Below are 17026 nucleotides of genomic sequence, written 5' to 3' on the forward strand. Positions count from 1 at the left end.
AGTTAGCTGGATTTGGATATTGACGATTTGACATGATCCAGGATCGTTGCGTTCTTCAAAGTTGATCTGAGAGTTGTTGTCATAGCAACAGTTCTGCTAGGTCAAACCTGATCGGGAGCAGGTTCAAATCATATAAGCAGGATTAGATCGGCTTAGTTCAAGCAAAGATAATACAGAAAGCGTGTTCTGAATTCTGATATTTTCTTACAGTAGTAGTTATATACACTTGGGAAAATGGTACATATATTTAATTATATATATATATAAAGTTATAGTCATTAATAAAATAAACTAAGTTATACATATTAATAAAACTTATGCAATCTGCACCCTCGAAATGAAAGTACTGCCATCTGGTGGTGCAAAGAGAAAACTTATTGATATGAACTTTTTAGATCGCTTTAGTACAAATTGTGTATAATAGAAATGCACAATATGTGACTTTTTTAAAGCAATAATACATTTATGCAGTCATGAACATGTTTTGATAGTTATGCCAGTGATTTGATGCTTCACAAAAGTTGCAGACGCCTTTACCAATATCAAAATGCTTTTGTAAACAACCAGTTATTCTTTACACCGATTAAAAAACACCTACTATAATAAAGAAAATCTTCTCTAAATGTAGAACTAAGTACATTGATATGCATTGAAATACATGATGAATACTCTTGACACATGAAAGTGTAAAGCCTGCAGCTCACAACAAATGTGGAAGATTATTGCGTGTCATATTAAACAAGTTGTTTTCTGCTAATTTGATGTAATTTTGCTCACATGGATAATTGAATATTAATCAGATGATGTCATTACGCTGATGTGCCGTCAGCCAATCGTTGCATTGCTGATCATGATTTTGAGGATCGATAGATCTGTCCTTCACAACACACGCAGCGATCTCAGATCAGTTTATCCAGGCTGATTCGCAAACTCGTTTGAAGAACCAAATTAGCGAGAGATCAGTTATCAAGATTAAAGATCCAGGATCTGCCAAATCATCTTAGATCATTTAAGCGAGGTACGAAGAACGGACCCCAGTTTTATGTCGTATTTTGACACTCCTGTTATTCAGCAATGTTTAAACTTTACTGTAATTTTACTTTTTAGATAAGATTGCAAAGATTAATGTTCATTTGATTCTGAGCCTTTAATAGTCATTAATAAGGGATTTATGGAGCATAAATGGTCCTCACTTTAGATTAGGTCACAAAACTGTGTGAAGTTGAGTTAATAAAGCATTTATTAACAAATTAGTTAACTATTAGTATTTGCCTGAATAATAAGATAATTAAACGTTGATTTCAATAGTTTATTAATCATTTACTAACTCATTCTGAATGATCCTAAAAACCCTCAACTACTCTTAAATACAACTGGTTTGTAAACAACGCAATACTTAATTTAGTAATGAAAAATAAATCATTAACCAAGTATGAAAGTTCAATTATTAAACATTATATAGGTGCTTATAAGTCAAGAATAGAGCATTTGTAGCTGCAGTTATAAACTGCTTACTAACGCTTACTAATATAGAGTTAATGCTTAACAGATAACGAATTCACTAGATCAAGGATGGGCAAACTTGATCCTCGAGGGCCGGTGTCCCTGCAGAGTTTTGTCTCAACACTAGTCAAACACACCTGAGCATACTAATCTGTGTCTTTAAGATCACAAGAAATCTATAAGCAGGTGTGTTTGATTAGGGTTGGAGCTAAACTGTGCAGGACACCGGCCCTCCAGGACCGAGTTTGCCCACCCCTGCACTTGATGCTAATGCTTAGTAAATGATTTATAGAGTGTAGTTATTATAAAGTGTAACCAAATACTTTTTTTTAGCTCCAGCTTGCTTCAACACACCTGCAAGGATGTTTCTAGAAAGCCCAGTAAGAGCTTGATTAGCTAGGCCGGCGGTGTCTGATTGGGGTTGGAAGTAAACTTTGCAGGACACCGGCCCTCAAGGACTGTTTGGACTACACGAGGACCAGTAGACGTGCAAAAACAACAGTGCAAGTTTGTGTGAACGATAAAGTTATCATTTATAAACTACCAAAACCTGATTTGACCAGGTCACGCCTGCTCATGTGTATTATGTGTTCATTCTACAGGAATGAACGACTTTTTGACAACCAGAACAACAATAATGTCCCCAGGTAAAAATAAGGGTTACTGACAGTAAAGAGTTTATCGGTGATTGTATTAAGAATGCTCTTAAAACCAGAGGTGTTTCAGGGTCACCGAGCATCAGCTGTCCCCGTGGCATTATTGACCAGCTTACACTCACAATCACACGCTTCTTAATGGCTCCTAATTAAGTCCCACATGTTCTCGGGCAGAAGAGACGGTCCTAATTCGGGCTCCGCTGTCAGACTGCTTCAGGTTGGACGGATGTGACAAGCTGATTTCTCTGTCACTTGGCCTACAGATGTCACATAAGCCGCTGGCACCAGCCGAACTGTGCTCCATCAGTCTGACTTTATAAACTGAGGAGAGAAACGGGCCCAGAGGAGACAGAAACATTCTGCTGTGCATGTTTGATCATGTCATCGTCAAACGTGTAAACCAGATGCTGATCTAGATCAGATTCAACCAAAATAACCATCCAAACACGGGTTTCTGTTACAACAGCAAAATACTAAACGCACACTATACACTAAAAAAAAAAAATCAAACAGCTTTGTAACAGCTAACGTCAACGCAAGTTTGTGAGGAAGGGGACCAGACGCTGTTTTGTTTTATTAGAAGTCAATGGAGGAGAGGCATCACTATATGGAATAAACAGCTTTTATGAGCAGTTTTAATAAGCCTGTATAAGTATAATCTTTGGGCGATGCAGTGGCGCCTCGACTCAGTTGGCATTTCTGTGTGGAGTTTGCATGTTCTCCCCGTGTTTGCGTGGGTTTCCTGAGTGCTCCGGTTTCCCCCACAGTCCAAACACCTGCTCTATAGGTGAATTGAGTAAGCTAAAATTGTCCATAGGGTGTGTGTGAATGAGTGTGTATGGATGTTTCCCAGTGAGGGATTGCAGCTGGAAGGGCATCCGCTGTGTAAAACATATGCTGGATAAGTTGTTTAATATTAACTGCAATAACTGATGCACAAATAATTGCAACACAGTCTCCTTGTGAAAACGAACCCCTGTATACATTTCTGGAGAGTGTGAATTGTGTACTCGGAGGTATGCATGGCTGCATTTTGTCTTTACAATGAATGCTACAGAGGCGTATGATGCCGCTGACGGCTTCTGTTTCTTTTCATGCTACCAGCTGACCGCTTACCTCCATGTGGACAGCTTTTCCACTGTTACCAGTTTGCCCAGTGGCTCACCATGTATGTAGGCGGACTTGAGATGCAGAGAGGAGTTGACCATGACGATGGTGCTCAAGTCCAGCAAAGAACAGTTCTAAAAAAGCATGCAAGACAAAAACAAAAGGCAAAAAAATAAATAAATAAACAAGTAAATAACAGAGTGAGAATGTGGTAAAATCTGAAAACGTGGTGAAATCTGCTTTTCTATTTCTTGCTTTTCAAAACACTTCTAGTTAAGTTTAGGGAAGATGGTTGGCGTGTCAATCGGTGCTTTTGAAAACACTATTAGTTGGATTTAGAAAACGGAGCGATCGGGTCAGTCAGTGCTTTTGAAAACACTGTGGGTTGGGTAAAGGGAAGGGGATGGGCGGGTCAGTCGGTGCTTTTGAAAACACTGTCGGTTGGGTTTAGGGAAGGGGGTGGGGGGGTCAATCGGTGCTTTTGAAAACACTGTCGATTGGGTTTAGGGAAGGGGGTGGGGGGGTCAATCGGTGCTTTTGAAAACACTGTCGGTTGGGTTTAGGGAAGGGGATGGGCGGGTCAGTCAGTGCTTTTGAAAACACTGTCGGTTGGGTTTAGGGAAGGGGATGGGCGGGTCAGTCGGTGCTTTTGAAAACACTGTCGGTTGGGTTTAGGGAAGGGGGTGGGGGGTCAATCGGTGCTTTTGAAAACACTGTCGGTTGGGTTTAGGGAAGGGGGTGGGGGGTCAGTCGGTGCTTTTGAAAACACTGTCGGTTGGGTTTAGGGAAGGGGGTGGGGGGGTCAGTCGGTGCTTTTGAAAACACTGTCGGTTGGGTTTAGGGAAGGGGGTGGGGGGGTCAATCGGTGCTTTTGAAAACACTGTCGGTTGGGTTTAGGGAAGGGGGTGGGGGGGTCAATCGGTGCTTTTGAAAACACTGTCGGTTGGGTTTAGGGAAGGGGGTGGGGGGGTCAGTCGGTGCTTTTAAAAAACACTGTCGGTTGGGTTTAGGGAAGGGGGTGGGCGGGTCAGTCGGTGCTTTTGAAAACACTGTCGGTTGGGTTTAGGGAAGGGGGTGGGGGGGTCAATCGGTGCTTTTGAAAACACTGTCGGTTGGGTTTAGGGAAGGGGGTGGGGGGGTCAATCGGTGCTTTTGAAAACACTGTCGGTTGGGTTTAGGGAAGGGGATGGGCGGGTCAGTCAGTGCTTTTGAAAACACTGTCGGTTGGGTTTAGGGAAGGGGATGGGCGGGTCAGTCGGTGCTTTTGAAAACACTGTCGGTTGGGTTTAGGGAAGGGGGTAGGTGGGTCAATCGGTGCTTTTGAAAACACTGTCGGTTGGGTTTAGGGAAGGGGATGGGCGGGTCAGTCGGTGCTTTTGAAAACACTGTCGGTTGGGTTTAGGGAAGGGGGTGGGGGGGTCAATCGGTGCTTTTGAAAACACTGTCGGTTGGGTTTAGGGAAGGGGATGGGCGGGTCAGTCGGTGCTTTTGAAAACACTGTCGGTTGGGTTTAGGGAAGGGGGTGGGGGGTCAATCGGTGCTTTTGAAAACACTGTCGGTTGGGTTTAGGGAAGGGGATGGGCGGGTCAGTCGGTGCTTTTGAAAACACTGTCGGTTGGGTTTAGGGAAGGGGGTGGGCGGGTTAATTGGTGCTTTCAAACTATTGATTGGGCTTAGGGAAGGAGTGGGCAGGTTAATTGGTGCTTTTTTTAAACAGTCTTTGCCTATTTCTTCTTAATTACCTATGGTGGTCATTTTTTTATTGATTTCTTGGTGTTTTAGAGTATCGCCCCTTCAGTGCCATGTACTGATTTTTTAATTCAAATGACAGAAAAAGGGGTTCAAACTTCAATCCCATAAGCCACCTTGAGGTCTAACTCTTCTGTAAATAATGGTTGGTCTCATTCCCTCAGTGAGGCGACTCCCCCTCAAGGGTGAAAATCTGTTACTAAACAATGATTCTGAGTGCATGCGTCAGTGTTGTCCTCCTCTTACATCCGTCAGACTGACATGACATGCAGGGCCGGAGTGGGACACCTTTTCAGCCCTGGAGTTTCAAGCCTCAGACCGGCCCACCTCAGTTCACTACTGACTATATTAAAATAAGGTCATTTCCAAATCAGTTTCTAATGACACTATCACGTCTTTTTTTTTTGAGAAAACAGCTGCTTTAGAACTTTAAATGTTCAACAACCCTAACAGTATTATATGTCTTAACAATAAAAATGAAAACAAAAAGTTACTCTAACGAGGATCGAACCCGGGTCCGTGGCGTCTTAATCTAACGTGCTAACCGCTGGACCACAATAGCTGTGTTCGGAGTGGAGACACAACTGAATTTTATAATCATTAAAATAGATTAATGGGGAAGAGTTGCGGTAAAATAATGAATAAAAAGGCTGTGGTCAAGTAAATAAATAAATTTAAAAAGTGTGACTGCTGAGAGCAACAGATTCTGCAGCTAGGGACACCGGCCCTCGCGGCCAAAAAACGGACCGGCCCACCGGGAATTCTCCCGGTCCTCCCGATTAGCCAATCCGGGCCTGATGACATGACATAACATTCACTGGAGAGAGTCAGATGAGAGATAATCAAACACTTCACATGCTGCTTATCATGAGGCCAGTTTTTAACACCTCATGCAAAACAGCAAAATGCATCATCATCATGCTTATAAACCTTATCTAGTGTAGGGTCAGGGAGGAGCAATTTTATTCTTTTCTGACGCGGTTTTTGCCAGAGATGATAAAATTTCACAAACCCTTTACTCAAGTAGAAGTACAGATGTGTAAAATGACTCCGGTACTTGTTGAAGTACTGATTACGCTTTTGTACTCAATTAAAAGTAAAGTACAGCCTAAAAAATGTACTTAAGTAAACATTAACCATTGCTACTACATGTTTTAGTTTCACTAGGTAGGTAAATATACAGTTCCCGCTCTTTTATCATCATCCTGATGCAAACTCACAGCATTCATCATGTCCTTTTCGGAGTCCGGAGTCTCCACAGCGAAATGAACCGCCAACTTATCCAGCAAGTTTTTACGCAGCGGATGCCCTTCCAGCCGCAACCCATCTCTGGGAAACATTCACACACACACACACCACACACTACAGACAATTTAGCCTACCCAATTCACCTGTACCGCATGTGTTTGGATTGTGGTTATTTTATTTAATGAATAAATATTAATTCTGTTAATACATTTATTCTATACTAAAAGTTGACCCAGCCGGGACTCGAACCTACACATTTTACTACACATTACTGTAGTAGTCCTACATGTAGGATAAGATTGGGATAAAAAAAAACTTCATGATGCCAAAACATGAACACAGTTAAGTTAAAAATAGCAGCAATGAACAGATTTTAAAATTTAATTAGTTGTTTTTATTCTCCTGCATCATTAATCCAGTTTTCAGTGTCACACGAGCCTTCAGAAATCACTCTGATATGATGATTTAATGACCTAACAACTTGATTTTTTTCGGTATGTAATACTAACCACAGCCACTAGATGGTAATGTTTGCAAAATAATTGAAATATTGAGCTGAATTACCACAGAAAAGACTGGCAGACTGATCATCACGATGAAGATGACAAATCAGAAATAACTTTCCAGCATTATAGAAAAAAAAATAAATAAAAAATCACTAATATATTTAATATAAAAAAGCATTCCTTTCTGAGAGGACAAAAACACACTTGCATTCAGAAACATGAAACATTTTCAGCTAATAACCAACGTCTATAGTTGTCTATGCATTAAAAACAAACAAAATCCATTAAGCGCTTCCTTTAGGCTGTGATTTAGAGCTGTTTTCTGTTCATTTATTCTTAATCCTAGCTGCATTATAGGACTCTGATCTCTGCTTAGGCAACTTATGTTTAAGCTGTTTGAAATGATGTCTGGCTTCCATGTTTTTGTGATGAGAAATAATAAGAAATTGAAATACATCTGTTAAAAAAAATTAGCATCGCATCATCTGTGTTTGTAATGAACAAAATTAGCAAATTTGTCTTGTTTCTAGTCCAAATATATATATATAAATTCTTAAATCAATGAGCATTTTCTTGAAAAATAAGAAATATTGTCTTGTTTTAATAAATAATATGTCAAAAATTAAGTGAGTTTTTCCTTAAAACAAGCTAAATAATATTATGTGAACAGGAAAAACAAGATTATTTAGGGAAAAGCAGCTTTTTATAAATTCACTGGAAAAAAATATTTAAAGATGATTCCTTGAATTTAATAAAATATTTTAAGTTAAGCGGTTGTAAATGATTAGTTTTGGCTGGATTTAAACAAGCAAATTAAGTTAAACTTTACTAAATTAAATTTGTTTGCTTAAATTCAACACAAATCAATTGTTTGCAACCATTTTGCAAACAAATTTTATTTCAGTGTTGCAGCATTATCCAAGACGATTACAAACACCCACAATGTGATGTTAGTTATTTTACAGATTTATTTATATGCATTATTACTTATACAATATGCTGTTTAAAAAATAGCTTTAAAATGTCTATAAATGTCAGGTTGTTAATCTGGTAAGGTAAAATGTATCATAGCTACCACAAAAATATGAAGCAAAAAAAGCGTATTCAGTATGTCCAGTGTGTATTGAGCAGGACACTGTCATCTCCATAGTGTTTCTCTGAATCACAGTAACGTGAGTCACTGAGGCTGCGGGGGTCACAAGTCAAAGGTCACACATGACTCACCTACATAAGTCCCGCTGAGGGCTCGACCCCCAGGTCACAGCCATGTCAATCACATGACCCTGACTGACAGACTCTGAACATAGCACTCGGCTCGTCAACTGAAACAGTGTTGAGAGTGATCATCATTTCCATCATCATCACCATCATCATCATCATTTTCATCAACTTCACCATCATCATTTTTAATATTCATCATCAACTTCACCTTCAACTTCATAATAATCATCATAACCATCATATTCATCTTCATCATCATCTTCAGCCCAATCATCATATCGTTTATCTTTATCAACTTTACCTTCATCATCATTTATTAAATAATATCACAATCTTCATAATTTTCATCTTGATCATCAACTTCATCACCATCATCATCACATCATCTTCTTCACCATCATCATCGTCTCCATCACCATCATCTTTATCATTGTCATTATTACCATCATCATCATAATCATCCTCACCATCATCATATTCTTCACCACCATCGTCTTCATTACTAGCATCACCTCCATCGTCACCACCACCTTCAACTTTATAATTGTCATCATCATCATCATCATCATCATCGTCTCCATTATCATCACTTTCACCATATTTATCACCGTTATTTTCATTTACTATTACCATCTTCTTCACTATTACCATCATCTTCATCATCATCATTACCATCATTTTCATCATCTCCATAATTACCAACATCACCATCGCCATCATTACCATCATTTTTATCATCATCATCACCACCATCATTGTAATAATTACCAGCCTTCATAATTATAATGAACCTCACCATCTTCATCATCATCATCATCATCATCATCATCCTCACCATCAGTATCATCTCCATCATATTCTTCACCACCATTGCCTTTATTACCAACATCATATCCATTATTGTCATCATCATCACCACCTTCATCTCCATAATTGTTATCAATACCATCATCATCATTACCATATTCATCAATACCATCATCATCATCATCATCATCGTCTCCATCATCATAACCTTCAGCATATTTATCATCATTATCTTCATTAAATATTCCCATCTTCTTCACCATCACCATCATCTCCATCATCACCACCATCATCTCCATCGTCATCATTACCATCATTTTCATTATCTCCATTATTACCAACATCACCATCATCATCATCCTCACTATCTCCATCACCATTATTACCATAATTTTTATCATCATCATCATTATCATCTCTATCATTACTACCATCATCATCTCCATCATCATCACCTTCACCATATTTATCATCATTATCTTCATTAAATATTCCTATCTTCTTCACAATCACCATCATCACCATCATCATCACCACCATCATCTCCATTATCATCATTACCATCATCTCCATCATTATCCTCACTTTCTCCATCACCATCACCATATTTTTCATCATCATCATCATCATCATCATAATCATCATCTCCATATACCACCATAATAATCATAATCATCTTCAACATCTTCATCTACCTCACCATCAGTATCATCTCCATCATATTCTTCACCACCATTGCCTTTATTACCAACATCATCTCCATTATTGTCATCATCATCACCAGCTTCATCTCCAAAATTGTCATCATTACCATCATCATCATCATCATCATCATCATCATCATCACCGTATTCATCATTACCATCATCATCATCATCATCACCATATTGATTATTACAATCATCATCTCCATCATCATTGCCTTCACCAAAATTATCTGTATTATCTTCATTAAATATTCATATCTTCCTTACCATCATCATCATCATCTCCGTCATCATCATTACCATCATCATCATCATCATCATCATCACCATATTTATCATTACCATCATCATCATCATCATCATCACCATCACCATATTCATAATTACCATCATCATCATCATCATCATCATCACCATTTTCATCATTACCATCATCATCATCATCATTACCATCATCATCATATTCATCATTACCATCATCATAATCATCATCATCACTACCATCACCATATTCATCATTACCATCATCATCAACATCATCATCATCATCATCACCATATTCATCATTACCATCATCATCAACATCATCATCATCATCATCACCATATTCATCATTACCATCATCATCATCATCTCCATCATCATCATTACCATCATCATCATCTCCATCATCATCATTACCATCATCATCATATTCATCATTACCATCATCATAATCATCATCATCACTACCATCACCATATTCATCATTACCATCATCATCAACATCATCATCATCATCATCACCATATTCATCATTACCATCATCATCAACATCATCATCATCATCATCACCATATTCATCATTACCATCATCATCAACATCATCATCATCATCATCACCATATTCATCATTACCATCATCATCATCATCTCCATCATCATCATTACCATCATCATCATCTCCATCATCATCATTACCATCATCATCATCCTCACCATATTCATCATTACTATCATCATCATCATAATCATCATCATCATATTCATCATTACCATCATCATCATCATAATCATCATCATCACTACCATCATCATCTTCATTGTCATCATTACCATCATTTTCATCATTACCATCATCATCTTCACAATCTCCATTGCCATCATAACCATCATTTTTATCATCATCATCATCATCATGTTCTTCATCATCACCCTCCTTTTTTGCAGCTGATCGTTGTCAGTTTTCTGTTGTTCAGTTGTAAGAAATGGAAGCTGATTCTAATATAAATCTGAGGTGTTGGTTAGAACAAAAACTCCTTTTAATATGGAGAATATTCCTTCTGCTTTTATTTAGAACACGACTTAAATCAGCCTTTGCTGGTGTCATCAATTTACCTTTACTGCACCTTTAACAGATTAAAAGCCATTTCGTTGTGATTGCAGTGGCTGTTATTTAAATGTTTCTGTCACTTTTGGGGAAGACAAGCAAATTGCATGTCGCTGGAATCTTGTCGTGTCCTGTGTTGTTCGGACATGGTGTAAATATATTACGGTTAACTGCAACAACATAATAGAATGCATTTAGCAAGCAAACCATCTGTGTTGATCTTTTTTTAATGACTGATCTCATATTTTACCCAAGCAGCCAAAAACTTAGAAATACACACAAGTCCATATTCGGATTTATCCTCAGCTGTAAAGTACTGAAGCAGAACAAATTACAGTTACCCGAAATATGTTTCAGGAAGAAGAACAAACGCAGCCGGAGAGAAACCTGATGCTCAGGCAAAATAGGAATCTATTTTAGAGATTAACTAAGCAGAATAAGTAAACGCATGTCATAAAAACACACGTGCCAGATTTATAATCTCGATTCTGTGCGTAAATGCAGAAAGCAGAACATTCAGATGTTATTAATGAATTAGCGTTTTAAAGGAGCCAGCGTGAGTTTTGCACATTCAGAACACATTTTTAAAGTTAATCAGCGGGTTTATTATTGTCAGAGGAATAGTTCTCATTTCATACATGAATAGACATTTAAAAAAAAATGATGTTTTCTTTTTGTTCAAACTACTTACTTAAAATAGTTAAATTGCCCCCTCCTTGTTGTTGTTTCAGTTCATTTTATGTTTAATCCACTTCAATTTGTAAGTTAGCTTAATTCCTCCATGTTGTCCCAACACAAATTTGAACAAGTGAATAAAATACCTGAAAAAAAGAATAAAATAAAAGAATAAAACGAAAATAAATTAATAATAAAACAATAATAAATCAAACTAAAATAATAAAATACCTAAAACTAGAATCAATCTGTTATGATCACCAACAATCGAGCGGCTGCAGGACAACAAATCCGCCATTACATGGACTAAAAGTTCCTGTCATGCACCACACACTCACACCGGTTCCTGATCCTGACTGATTGCAAACACACAGCCGGAGGATTGTCAAAGACTGATTACATGGACTATAAATACAGCACGAACACGCACGCACACACACACACACACGTTTATGTTGTCTGCTGCCTGTCCATACTAACCAATCGCCTGTGAATTTGACTGACTCTGGATTTGTCTGCATACATCTGTTTGCTCCTGATAGTGACCGTTGCTTGCCTGACCACTTGGAATGAACCCCTTTACTCACTCATTCATTCATTCTCCTTTTTCTTAGTCCCTTATATATCAGGAGTCACCACAGTATAATGAACCACTAATTGCTCCAGCATATGTTTTACACAGCTGATGTCCTTCCAGCCACAACCCAGTACTGGGAAACACCCATACACACTCATTCTCACACACACTCATACACGACGGGCAATTTAGTTAATTCATTTCTGTATAGCGCATGTGTTTGGACTGTGGGGGAAACCGGAGCACCCGGAGGAAACCCACGCCAACACAGGGAGAACATGCAAACTCCACACAGAAACAACAACTGACCAAGCCGGGACTGAAACTCGTCTTGCTGTGTGGCGACAGTGCTAACCACTGAGCCATCATGGTGCCCTAAAACTAGCATCAAAATGACGAAATACTAAAGACATGATGATTCGCTTAAAAAGGAAATCTGACACATATATACACACACACACACACACACACACACACACACACACACACACACACACACACACACACACACACACACACACACACACAGAAAGAGATTGTGAGTGTCAGTGAAAGGATGAGCTGTGTGTCTTCCTCTGTAAATGTGCAGAATATAACCCGGACACAATGTTTGTTGATGCTGAAAACAATCAAGCTTTGTTGATCATCAATCAAGTAGCCGGACCTTTATTGACAATCAATCTCAGATTTCTCATGTGTGTGAAAAACATCAGATGTAGATGTGTGTGAATCTAGAATATCGGGAACATTTCAAGAGTTCACACTTAGCTGATGATTGATTATAAGCAAGTTTGGCATGCTGTCCCGGGAGAGAGCCCTGAGCTCGAAGGTTCTTGAGCCCTGGGCTCCCTCCCGTTTGGAGGAAGAGAGGGGAGCCTCGAGCTCAGGTAGATCTCGACAACTCCCCTTTATATAATAGCTAAAGATTAAGATTGAAGGCTATTAAAAGATATGCTGCATTATTAGATTACCTGTATTGAAATTTAGATTTAACGATTAACTTGTTGTGCATGTTTTTGGAATGTGGGAGGAAACCGGAGAACCCGGGGAAAACCCACGCAAGCACGGGAAGAACATGCAAACTACACACAGAAACGACCACCGGCCTGTTAAGGAACTAGAACCGGTGACGTTCTTGCTGTGAGGCGACAGTGCTAGTCACTGAGCCACCGTGCTGCCCTATGGAGGGAAAGGTGAAAAGGTAGGGGTGGAAGGGGGGATTCTTCAAATCGAAGATGACTGTAGTGAGAAAACCCTGGCTCTTTATAGTGGTTAGGAATGGCCTGATTGGTGGATCAAGCATGCTAATGCAGAACCAGCCGTGTTCAATCATAATCATGTGCTCCTCTCGAAATTAGTTTATGAATAAACTTCACTTCGCATCTCCAAGATAAACCTTGAGTAAAAAAGTTTAATGAAACAGTTTTGAACAATAACAATGACACAGGTTTTATGAAGTTATCTCTTAAAGATTGTTTGAATGTGTATCTGGAGACAGTTTGTCTTGAAAATATGACTTTAAAGACTACAACTATATCTATGTTTGACTTAATAATTTCATGACACACTGTAAAAAATGCAGGGCTCCACACAATTCACTCATGTTGTCGCAACAGAAATTAAGATAACTTAACACTTTTAACAAATTTATGTGGATTGAACATAAAAAAAATAAGTTTTTCCAATGAAATCTCAAGAATGTTGTTGTTTCAGCTCATTTTAAGTGAAGTTTTACAAACTAATTTCGAGAGGAGCTCATGATATGATTGACATCAGGTGGCCACTCATCTACATGCATTAGCTAGCCAATCAGATGGATCCAAACTCACTATAAGTAGCCTAGTTAGAACTAATCCCTTATCTTCGTTTTTCCGAAGAAACCTCAATCCACCCCTTCTCCTCCTTTCGTCCTTTAAAAAGGGGAGCTCTCGAGAACCACCTGATCTCGTACTCCCCTCACATGCTCTATGGACCAGGCAGGAGGATAACACACCATGTCATAAAGCCTGAATCATCTCAAACCGGTTTCTTGAACATGACAATGAGTTCACTGTACTCAAATGGCCTCCACAGTCACCAGATCTCAATCCAATAGAGCACCTTTGGGATGTGGTGGAACGCAGCAACTGTGTGATGCTATCATGCCAATATGGAGTAAAATCTCTGAGGAATATTTACAGTAGCTTGTTAAACCTATGCCATGAAAGATTAAAGCAGATCTGAGGGCAAAAGAGGGTCCAACCCGGTACTAGTAAGGTGTACCTAATAAAGTGGCCGATGAGTGTTTACATTAAATATTAACTAAATATTGAAAAAATTTAAAGGATTTCAAATGCTGATGACAATCAAATGTGATATAACAGTCTTGTGAAAAGGGTCAGTAGTGATGAGGAGACTTGTAAACAGTGTAAACAGGGACATCTAGTGGCCTTCAGAGATCAGCACTGATGCTCAGACTATTGTAATTGGCGTAAAGTTATTTTGTTCTTCACAGCAGCAGAATAGGAGATGACAGTGTCAAATTACACACGCGGCTCAGCTATTTCAACTATATGAATGACATATTTAAGATCCTGAACCTTTGTACTCTGAGCTCGGGGCGACTTGAACACATTCCTGGACTCTTACCCAAACAATGTGACCCGCCGTGAACCCTGACCTCCACATGAACCCACGGGTCAACTCCAGTGTTTCCATTTCATCAAAACCTTAAACACACACTGAAGTCCCAGTGCCGGTTACACTTGAACTGTCTGCACTAGAATAACCTCCTTTTTAACCTGATTCATGGGTTGATCCTCTGTCGAGATTGTAATTGTTTAAAGCTGAATCAATACATCAATAGACAAATCTACATTTACATAAATTACAAACTACATAAAAATAAAAGAACAATTTAGTCTAGTTGAGCTCTGGTGACTGTGGAGGCCATTTGAGTGCAGTGCATGTTTATGACATGGTGTGTTATCCTGCTGGAAGTAGCCATCAGGAGATGGAGACACTGTGCTCATAAAGGGATGGACATGGTCAGCAGCAATACTCAGGTAGGCTGTGGCGTTGATGCCCAATTGGTACTAATGGACCCAAAGAAAATCTCCCCCACACCATTACACCACCACCACCAGCCTGAACCACTGATAAAAAGGCAGGATGATCCATGCTTTCATGCTGTTGATGCTAAATTGTGAGCCGAGCATCTGAATGTGTCAGCAGAAATGGAGACTCAGAGCAGCAACGTTTCTCCAATCTTCTATGGTCCAGTTTTGGTGAGTCTGTGTGAATTGTATCCTCAGTTTCCTGTTCTTAGCTGACAGGAGCGGCACCCGGTGTGCTCTTCTGCTGCTGTAGCCCATCCGCCTCAAGGTTGGACGTGTTGTGTGTTCAGAGATGCTCCTCTGCAGAGCTCGGTTGTAACGAGTGCTTATTTGAGTAACTGTTGCCTTTCTATCAGCTGGAACCAGTCTGGCCATTCTCCTCTGACCTCTGGCATCAACAAGGCATTTGCACCCACAGAACTGCCGCTCTCTGGAGATTTCCTCTTAGTCGGACCGTTCTCTATAAACCCTAGAGATGGTTGTGCGTGAAAATCCCAGAAGATCAGCAGTTTCTGAAATACTCAGAGCAGCCCGTCTGGCAGCAACAATCATGTCACGTTCAAAGTCACTTAAATCCCCTTTATTCCCCATTCTGATGCTCACTCTGAACTGCAGCAGATCGTCTTGATCATGTCTACATTCCTAAATGTACTGAGCTGCTGTCATGTGATTGGCTGATTAGAAATTTTCGTTAGAGCAGTTGGACAGGTGTACCTAATAAAGTGTATTACCAGTGTATTAGGTAATGTCATATTTGTGATTAAAAGATATGAGTTATCAGAAATGAGTTTTTTTTTTTAAACGATTATGTTTAAATATTTCCACATTAACCAGGACAAACCTAAAAAAAAAAACAGAAATTAATGATTTATGATAATCCAATGTAGTACTTATACTTAATGTTTATATGTAGTATATACCGTTGAGGCCAGAATTAATATTATTGTTGAAATTTGTCCCCCTCCTTTGATTTTTCTTTTTTTCTATTTTTTTCAAATATTTCCCAAATGATGTTAAACAGATTCAGGAAATTTTCACAGTATTTTCTATAATATTTTCTTTCTTCTGGAGAAAAGTCTTGTTTGTTAAGAGATTCAAATGTATATAAAAATGATTTGCAAGTCTAAAAACAGAAAAGCAATTAAAACAATTAACATACAGTATGCTCCTCCTATAACATTTTTACATACAAATGTTTGTATATACGCATTTCCTGTAGTAAAAGTGCATTAATAACTCTTGTTAATATCTAAAATTGGAAAAATGTGAGTAATATATTTGTATGTAATTTGCTAAACATATATCCTCTCCTCTGTATTTTTTTTTTTTTTTTTAATAAAAATTTTTTCTTATATATTTTATTCTGGTTAAGAAATGTAAAGTGATTGTATTGCACAAGAAAAGTGTACATGCTGGTTCTTGTTAATAAAAAAGTCTTATTTGTTTTATTTCTGCCAGAATAAAAGCAGTTTTTAATTGTTTTAAACCCATATTAAGCTCAATATTATTACCCCCCTTAAGCAATATTAGTGTTGGATCGTCTCCAGAACAAACCACTGTTATACAATGACTTGCCTAATTACCCTAACTTTACCTTAATTACCCTAGTGAAGCCTTTAAATGTCACTTTAAGCTGAACACTAGTGTCTTGAACATCTAGTCTAATATTATTTACTGTCATCATGGCAAAGAGAAAATAAAATCTGCTGTAAAAATCTGCTCTCCGTAAAACAAATTAGGTAAAAAAAAAAAATAAATAAAAAAAAAATTATATATATATGTATGTATACACAAGGGGGCGAATAA

At 38.5% G+C, this 17026-nt stretch overlaps 1 protein-coding gene across 1 annotated transcript in view; it reads right to left on the reverse strand.

Annotated features, from left to right (window-relative positions):
• The window catches only part of opn4xa (opsin 4xa), a 48568-nt gene extending 45168 nt beyond the window's left edge, over positions 1–3400 (reverse strand). Inside the window, exon 1 of the mRNA XM_087268734.1 lies at positions 3276–3400. The gene's annotated coding sequence lies outside the window, so the exon portion shown is untranslated. The remainder of the gene's footprint in view (positions 1–3275) is intronic.
• Between the last annotated feature and the right edge of the window lie 13626 nt (positions 3401–17026).

The sequence above is a fragment of the Danio rerio genome, chromosome 10 (genome assembly GCF_052040795.2).
Source record: "Danio rerio strain M-AB ecotype USA chromosome 10, GRCz13ab, whole genome shotgun sequence".
NCBI lineage: Eukaryota > Metazoa > Chordata > Actinopteri > Cypriniformes > Danionidae > Danio > Danio rerio.